We start from the raw sequence: 9,535 nt of genomic DNA, 5'->3' as shown, positions 1-9,535 counted from the left end.
TCTGTCCTTTTAAAGAAGTTTGCTCACTCCTCTTTATGTATTCTTTAAAATTTTTATTTAAATTTTATTTATTTATCTGAGAGAGAGCATAGAGGGAGAGCGAGAAGACTCCTGGCTGAGCAGAGAGCCTGACTCGGGGACTTGATCCCCGGATGCTGAGATCATGACCAGAGCCAAATGCAGACGCTTAACTGACTGAGCCACCCAGGCACCCCAGACTCTGCTGGGGTGTTAGGTTTAAAAAATTTCAGAATTATATCTCCCTGATAACATTTTTCTTGTTAATCATTATGTAATGACCCTCTTTTCCATAATGATGCCTTTTGACTTAAAGTCCATTTTGTCTGACATTTATAAAATACACCAGCTCCCTTCAGCTTAGTATTTGCCTGCGGTGCCCATTAGAAATGCTTTTGGCTGCACGTAACAAAACACAGCTACAGTGGCTAAAACACACTGGGGTATGTTCTCTTTAAAGAACAAAAATGAAAAAAAAAAAAAATTTCCAGGGGCGCCTGGATGGCTCAGTGGGTTAAAGCCTCTGCCTTCAGCTCAGGTCATGATCTCAGGGTCCTGGGATCGAGCCCTGCATCGTGGGTTCTCTGCTCAGCGGGAAGCCTTCTTCCCTCTTTCTCTCTGCTTGTTGCTCTGCCTACTTCTGATCTCTCTCTGTCAAATAAATAAGATCTTTAAACAAACAAACAAACAAACAAACAAATTCCAAAGGCAGGTTGCTGACAGCATTGTCTCAGCTGCTCTATGATGCCGTCAGGTACCCAGGCTTGCTCAGTGTCTAATCTCCATCAGCATTCGCCTGCAGACCTTTGTGCTCACGGGTGTGTCAAGATTGCAAAAGGGCTGCTGCACACGGAGGCATTGTGTCCATGCACCAGGCAGAAGGAGAAAGGAAGAAAGCACTGCCCAGATTCCCCTTTACAACCCAGTTTCCAGATCTGGGGCCCATGAGCATCTTTTCCCTAATCACCAACAGAGAGAAAAGAGGTTCTACGGATGGCTTCGACCAAATCATGATTCATCCTTTGCGGCTGGTACTTTGACATCACAAGAAATAAACTGGGGATGGGGGACAGATGCTTCTCCGGGACCAACAGATTTCTGCTTAGTCCCTTAAAAAAAAAAATGGGCTTCAGTAGCAAAGTGCAAAAGGTTTCGGGCGCACTGTTGGTCAGACAATGGATGGTGTCTTTTTTCATATCTTTGCTTTCAGTATTTCCATGGCTCTGTTTTAGACATGTCTCTCATGAACAGTGTGTGTAGAGCTCGATTATGTGTTTTCTTTCCCTCTGATAACTCACGTTTGTTGTGATTACCGGCATTTAAAATTTTATTTCTAAATCCTCTTGTGTTTTCCATTGGCCACGTGTATTATTAGCCCCCAAACTGAGCATTTCAAAACGACAATCACTGATTATCTCACCTCATTTCTTAGGGTCATGAAAGCCATGGTTCTTTTCTATTAGGGTTGCCAGAACTCGCCAATAAAAATACAGGATGCCCAGTTAAATTTAAATTTCAGATAATATTTCAATATTTGCACAGGATCTATTTATACCAAAAAATTACTCATTGCTTGTTCAAAATTTAAATTTGACCTGTCTTCCTCAATTTTATCTGGCAGCCCTATTTATAACCTGATCTTGGAAGCAAAATGGGCTACATCATTCGTAGGGTCCCTCATTAAAAAATTACTAGGAATTTCCAGTCAGCGAGAGCAGAACATGAAACTAAGCCTGGAGCCCTCCTGGGGACGGTGTCCTTTGTGAGAGCATGGGTTGTACTCCCAGAAAGCCCGTCCTGCTTGGAACTGACACACCAGCCCTTCTACCATATTCTATGACACAGGGACAAGTCACTGAGTCTCACCCGCACATTATGGGAGGGGACTTCACATGGTCACAGGTCCCGGGAGGTAGGGATCACGGGGACCATCTTGGAAACTGGCAGCCACACCAAGCTTTTTCCTTTGCTTCTTTTATTTGTCATTTCCTGCCTGGAGGTGGACAGATCGGACTGTCTTCGTTCCCTTTGTTTCCTCTCGGAGGGTTTAGAATACATTCTATTTCTGTTCTTTCATTAGTCATGCTCAGGTTTTTAACATGCACACTTCAGTTCAATAAAGTCTAAAGTTAATCACTCTCCTCTTGCAAAAGAATCAAGGACCTTAGAATACTTTTGAACCCTGATCACAGCTTCCTGTCTAGGATGTGGTGGGTCCTTCGTTTTCCATCCTACTTTGTTTATTCTGTTCCTCAAATCAGTCTGTAAAGTTGTTCTTATAAAGTCCATGGTCATTTGAATTTTTCATGCCTAATCTTGTTTGTTTGTTTGTTTTCTTTTTGCTCTCCACTTCTCGGAAGCTACTTCTTCGTCCTGGCTTCATTTCCTGGGTTTTTCCTATTATCTTCATTTGACATCTTGCCAGAACTGAAGATCCCCATGGTGTTTTTTGTTTTTAAGACTTTATTTATTTCTTTGACAGAGAGAGAGAGATCACAAGTAGGCAGAGAGGCAGGCAGAGAAAGAGGGGGAAGCAGGCTCCCTGCTGAGCAGAGAGCCCGATGCGGGCTCGATCCCAGGACGCTGAGATCATGACCTGAGCCGAAAGCAGAGGCTTAACCCCCTGAGCCACCCAGGTGCCCGCTCCCCATGGTGTTTTTAAGTGCTTTTTAAAAAAGCCTTGTTGGAGCACCTTGGTGGCTCAGTGGATTAAAGCCTCTGCCTTCAGGTCATGATCCCAGGGTCCTGGGATCAAGTACTGAATCCAGGCTCTCTGCTCAGCGGGAAGCCTGCTTCCTCCTCTCTCTCTCTGCCTGCCTCTCTGCCTACTTGTGATCTCTGTCAAATAAATAAAGCTTTTAAAAAAATAAAAAAGCCTTGTTTGCATCTCCAGTCCCAACCTTCTTTTGTTCCCAATATTGTATAGTGTGTGCTAATAATTTCCTTATTATATTGAGGCTTTGAGAAGAATTTACTAAGCCTTTTTAAAAGAATTTGACTTTTTGTTGGTTTCTATAGCGGTCCTTCCTGCTTTATCTTTATTATTTCCGTTTTTCTGCTCTCTTCGAGTTTTCTGATGGTCCTTTCCTAAAGTCTCAAATCAGACACTTATTTCATTGTTGTCAATCCTTCCTGTTTTTAATAAATGCATTTCAGGCTAGAATTTTCCCTCCAAGTTTCACTTTAGCTTTATTGTTATTCAGTTTAAAATATCTTGTAATTTCCATTATGAGGTTCTCCTTATCTCATGAATTATGTAGAAATGAGCATTTAATTTACAAAACGCATTGGATTTCCTTGGCCAACTTTTTATTGTTGGTTTCTGATTTTATGATATTGGGATTAGAGAACACGGTAGTGATACTGATTCTTTGAAAACATTGTCAACTTTCTTTATGCCAACTATGTGGTATTTTTTAAAAATCTTCCATTTGAGCCTGAAAACAATGGGTATTCTGTAGGAGGAGGGGTTGTGAAGTTTGTTTACCTAGTAGAGGAAGCTCCTTTAATTATATTGTTTAAACTTCCATATCCTTACTAATGTTTTGCTCCTTGAGTCATTGGTTTTATGAAAGTTTAATTAACACTTCTCACTTTGTTTATAGATTCATGACTTTCTCCTGACCATTCTGCCATATTTTCTCTATATGTTTCACCAAAATAAATATAAGCTCATGATACACATATATTCACGATTATTATATCTTCTTGGCAGATGTTTTCTTTTATGATTGTATGGGTTAGGGTTGGGCTGATCTTACAAAGATTCTAAAAACAGTGCTTTAAATAAGAGAGAGGTGTATTTTTGTTCATTTAAAAGTCTACAGCTGAGGGGTACCTGGGTGGCTCAGTGGATTAAAGTCTCTGCCTTTGGCTCAGGTCATGGTCCCAGGGTCATGGGATCGAGCCCCATATCGGGCTCTCTGCTCGGCGGGGAGCCTGCTTCCTCCTCTCTCTCTGCCTGCCTCTCTGCCTACTTGTGATCTCTGTCTGTCAAATAAATAAAATAAATAAAATCTTTAAAAAAAAAAGTCCACAGCTGGGAGTCCTATGGGGTTTTGGTACATGGGGGCCCCAGCAGGGCACGAGACCTACAGAAGAGAGTGGGGTTGGCATATTTATTCCCCAGCTCCTTCTGCCTGAGGTCACCCTTGCTCTAGAAGTTCTTTCCACTTGAGTACTGGTCACCTCTGACCCTGCAGGCCTATGGTGAAAGCTCTCCTGCTGCTCCCCCAGGCTCTTCCACTCTCTCCTGTGACTCCCCTACACCCTGCTTTGTCATTCGTCCTTTTGGAAATAAGCTCTGCCCAATTTCCCTAATTAGAGCATGCCATCTGTTTCCTGTTGGGGCCCTGAGTGATGCAGGCTGGCATCCTGTTTTAAGTCATTGATTGGGAATACCTTTAGGCAGGCGTGCACTCGCTGACACGTGCTGGACACAGGCCTCTTCTCTCTCTGTTCTCCCACTCCTGGCTCACTGGTCCATCTGCCTACTCTCGAGGACAATGGAGGCTGAGACCCTGGGTTCATGGCATCCAGGTCTCCAGAGCATTGCCCTGCCATGGGAAAAGGAGCGACTCAAAGCCCGTTGGTCACACCCACCTTGTTCATTTCAACACATGTGGGGTGTGGCTACTGGTCCAATGGCCAGAGCTGCCTCTCCCTGGACACAGTATCTTGGGGTCATGAGGACTCACTTTGGTCTGAGGATGCTTAACAATGTTAGAAAGGTCAATACTTTCACCTAATGCCTGTTGGCTGCTGCAGGACTGCGCCAGCCTGGCCCTTTAAGGTGACTTCGGATATCTCTGCCCTGATTCATGACAAACCAATTTCTTATGTCTGACTCTCAGTGGGCCTAGCTTGTTTTCCTCATTTCCTTAATCTTAGGGAAAGTCTCAGTGTAGGGCTCACAGGGATAGCACAGATTCCTGTTCCCATTGTACAGACTGGGAAACTGAGGTTCAGAGTGGAAAGTGAACTTCAGGGAGTCCAGGGGAGTTTGAGCTTGGGTCTGTCTGGCTCTGAGTTAGAGGCTTTCCAAGGGACGTGTGTGTTGCTGGGGGGAGACAGGATGGCCTGAGTAGAGACGGGAGGGGAGGATGGTGCCACAGGTCAGGGAACCCTCAGAGCCAAAGCCTCTCCTGGTCAGGCAGGGCACAGCATCTGGGGGAGAGGTGCAGAAGGCCAAGACTGAGATCCATTCCCAGTTCTGCCCCTTCCTTCTCTGTGCTCTTGGGCCAGTCTCCAGGCTTCACAGGGTAGTTATGAGGGAATGTATGTAAAATACACAGTACACAGCAGCTGCTCTGTTCCAGGAGTCTGCTTGGCCCTCTTATCTTTACTCTCTCCCTCTCTGGGCTGTGGCAGGCAATGTGTGGATTCAGCCACTAGGGGGCCCTGCTGCCAAGGGTAACCAGACCTCCTGGCCCTGCCAGGGTCCATCCATTCATTCACAGATTCCTTCACTCTTCTGGGTCTTTTCCGTGCCCAAGTAGTGGTTGGGGCGATACTGAGAGCACAGAGGGCAAGGCACAGCCCTGTTCTGGAGAAGCCTACAGTCAAGAAGGGGTACTGTGCTAGAGAAAATGGGGTGGTGGTGGGAACTCAGAGACTACACAGAGCCAGGAAGGCTTCTCAGGGGAAGCTTTTGAACTTGACTTTCCAGGATGGACAGCGATTTGACTCTGCAGACTCTGACACCTCCCCGCAGCCCCAGGCCAAGCCGACCTGAGTGTTCATGATCCACTTCTCTCCTCCCTCCAGGTGCCCCTGACCAGTAGCTTCTGTGAGCCCCAAACTTCACGTCCCTGTCATGTGTGCAGAGCTGGAGGCCACAGAGCCTGCTTGGGTAGGAGATGAAGCAGGGCACAAGGACAGGGCATCAGGGAAAACCCTGACAAATGAAGTTCTCTGCCACTTCCTAGCAATGTGTCCTTGGCCGAGGCACTTCACTTTCCCTCCGCCTCACCCTAACCCGGCCCCCAGCCTTGGTTTCCTCCCTGTAAATGGGGGTAATAACAGTCCTTACCTATAGTGCCCATGTCCAGCATGGCTCACTTGGCATCTGATCTACAAAGTGACATATTCTGTTAACCACCTCATTGCCGTGAGGTGTGAGCCAGGCTACGCCCCTTGGAACAGGAGGCAGGACCCTGCTCTGGAGGGGCTGCTCGAACTCAGCCTTACTTCACTTTGGGAAGAGACTGCCTGCTAGATTAGTGTCACAGAATTTTCAGTAAGCGGGTGGAATTCTAGAAGTTATCCCCTAGGGCTCAAGCAGCGAGGGAGAAGGAGGGGTAGGAATCCCTCTTTGAACTACAAAGTGTATCTCTCTAGCTTGATCTACAAATCCATTGGAAGGTGGTGTGGTCTGTATCCAGCTCAACCACTTCTCTGCTGCGTGACCTGACAAGTCACCCCCCCACCCCAGCCTCGACTTCCTTGTCAGTCAAATACCGGTAACAGCACTCCCCAGTGGTGGCAGACAGTGTTCTGCTATCTGCTCAGCTTTGCTCCCTTCCCCTGGAACAGAAGCCTTCTCCTTTTTGGGGATCTCCTCCTCCAAACACTGTTTCCACAAGGACAGTCCCCGCTCCTATGATCCTGTCCCCCGGGCACTGGTGACTGGCCCATGGGTGGACACCTGACTCTAGCCAGGCCAATCAGAAGCCTTCCCTGTTTTGTTCTATTTTGAATCAGAACTGAGAAAATGCCTCCGGGCGGAAAGGCTCAGGAGTTGTCACTGGCCCCATGTCCTTCCTCATGGCCGTTAATCTGTAAAGAGAAAGGCAGAGGAGAGAGAGGAACAGTCAGGAGTCCCAGCAGTACTCGGGTCCCGGGTTCCTGCTGTGCTTGGACCCACGAGCTCTGCTCACAGTCTAGAAGTTCGCCTCTCCCTTAGATTCTGAGAGTCACCTCGGGTTGGCACTGCTTTCCAAAGTTATACTTTCTCCCAGGGATGTGTGTAGCATCAGATGAACTAAAACTTGTGAGATGCCCAGCCCAGCCCAATGCTTGGCCCATGGCCGGCTCAGTAAGTATGAATTCCTTTCCCTTAATGGGCACCAGGCAAGGACAGGGCTTTGGCAAGATACCAGGAAGATATGAGGCATCCGGACTGGAGAAGCCATGTAACTCAGCAGCTCCAGGGAGATACTACGGTCAGGTGCCCTGGGAGCCCACAGAGACCCACAGGAGACCAGAATGAATGGCTAAGCCGGAGTTTAGTAGATAAGAAAGGATGGGGCTAAGAAAAAAAATGTCCTGCCTCATCCCTTTGTGGAAGCAAAGGTTGTCAGCACATACTCTGTCTCTGCCAAGGATGTATGCTGGAGTCCCTGGTGGGCTGGAAGATGGGGGCCAGGAGAGCCTTTTCAGAGGAGGAATATTTCAGTGGAGTTTTAAAGGATGGATGAGAGTTTTCCAAACAGGGAAAGGACTTGGGAGAGACACTGGACTATCACTAGCAATCCCCACCCTACGAATACAAGGGTTAGTGTATTAGTGTGAGGATTCAGAACGCGTGGGTTTGAATCCTGCGGTGACCAACCTTCAGACTCTCCTATGGTTCTGTTCCTTATCTGCAAAATATGGAAATAGGAGTTCGTCTGTTTCTAGGATTAAATGAGATCATATATGTAAAGCACTCAGAACAATGTGCTAACAGAAGGCTGTGGTTAAGCACTCAATATTTATTGAGCTCATTATGAAAAGCCTTTGCATTACCAAGCCCAACATCCTTAAAATGGTTATAGCTCTTGCCATTTATTGAGCCCTTAATAAGTTCCAAGCACTGTGTTAGATGCTTGGCACCCTTCATCTCCTGTGATCCTCCCAACACCACCAGGAGATGAGTACTGTCCATTAAAGAGAAAAACAGAGGCTCTGAGATGGTGAGATTACGCATGGCCAACAGAGCTGGGGTTCAAACCCAGGTCTGTCTAAAGACCTGAGCCCTTGGCCCAGAGAGAGGAAGGGACTAGCCTCAGGACACAAAGCAAGGGACTGGGGAGCCAGGATTTCTTCGGGAACAACCCAAGGGCAGGTATGGGTTGGGAGCCCTAGAAGGTGCTTTCCTCGCCTGTTCCCAACCACAGAGATCCAAGAGTGGCTGATGGAGGTTACTGAGGCACTCGCTCAGCCCTCCCCCACACCCTCTCCAGCTCCAGGGTGGCCGGGTGGGCCTACCGCCACAGGCAGGACTGAGGAAGGGCTGGGCCGGCCCCCCCTCCCTGGACCGCGCCTCCAGGCAGAGTTGACAGACCCGGAGCCTCGGGACGTGGCCGCGCCCCTGTTCCCCTCCCTTCCCCACCCCGCATTGCTTCCGCCAAAGGTCCTTGTAGAAAATTCCAGGCTGGACGGGGGATTTTCCAGTGGGGTGGGAGCAGCTTGGCGCGTCCCGGAGGCCGAAGCCGCGCAGGGGGAGAGGTGGGCGGGTGCCGCCCCGCCGCCCCTACCCGGGACTCCCTGCGCGCCCTCGCGCGCCCTTGTCCCGGGGGCCCCCTCCGGCCTTGGCTCCTCGGGACGGGCGGGCCGGCCAGGGGAGCCGGCTCGGGACGTCCTGGCAAACAGGAAATGAGACAAAGGCGGCCGCTTATCGGGAGCCCCGCATTCTTTTCAGGTGATCCCGGGACGCGGCCAGCCCTGAGGGGCTGCCTGCCCAGAGGAGGACCTCCCGCTGCCGCCCCCCTTGGGGGGGCCCCCTGCCTTCCGGTCCCCTGGGGTTGGGGGCCCGAGGACCACTGGGAGGCCCCAGGAGCCCCTGCCACCAGGCACAGCCTCCTGGGGTTCCTGGAGAGGAAGGGATGTCAGCGCTGGGAGTGCTGGGCTGGGCGGGGGTCTTGGGAGCCGGGTGGAGGGGGAAGAACAGGTCATAGTCACTCAACCATTCCATAAACGCTAATGTCACCTTCTACCAGGTGTGGGTATGGGGACCCCTGATGAACCAGACCCAGTCCCTGCCCTCAAGGAACTGACAGCCCAGAGGAGAAAGGCAGGTGCTCAGATAAGTGAAATACTGGGTGAAGGGCAGGGCCAGATGAGTCCAGGGAGGCTGTGCAGAGGCCCTGCTGGGGGCGGGGTATGGAGGCGCAGCGGGTGGTTTGGGAAAGCATGGGTCCCTTGCACAACACCTGGCACATGAGCAGCCCCTTAGGCTACTGGCCAAATGAAGGAATCCTGGAGCTGGCTTTTAAGAAGCACTGGGACAAGGGGTGGGTGGAATGGAAGGGCATCTAGACTGCGGAACAGCCATGTGCAAATGCCTGTTGGTGTGCATATGTGCCAGACATGTGGGGAGCAGTGAGGACTCCGGAGTTGCCTGTGTACAGGGTAAAGAAGCCCTGGCGAGGAGGCTGGGACTGTGGGTCCTGATGGCCTTGAAAGGTGGGCTAAGGACTGGGCTTATTTTGACCGCACTGGGAGCCTGCCTAGGGAAGTGGGGTAGAGAGAGGGCTCAGAGAGGCTCATCCAGTCCCGCCTGGGAACGCAGCGGGGGGCGCGGGGCCGGGGGCCG

The sequence above is a fragment of the Mustela nigripes genome, chromosome 14 (genome assembly GCF_022355385.1).
Source record: "Mustela nigripes isolate SB6536 chromosome 14, MUSNIG.SB6536, whole genome shotgun sequence".
In the NCBI taxonomy this organism is placed as follows: Eukaryota; Metazoa; Chordata; class Mammalia; order Carnivora; family Mustelidae; genus Mustela; species Mustela nigripes.
The sequence above is the reverse complement of the archived record's forward strand: the minus strand, read 5'-3'. Positions refer to the sequence as shown.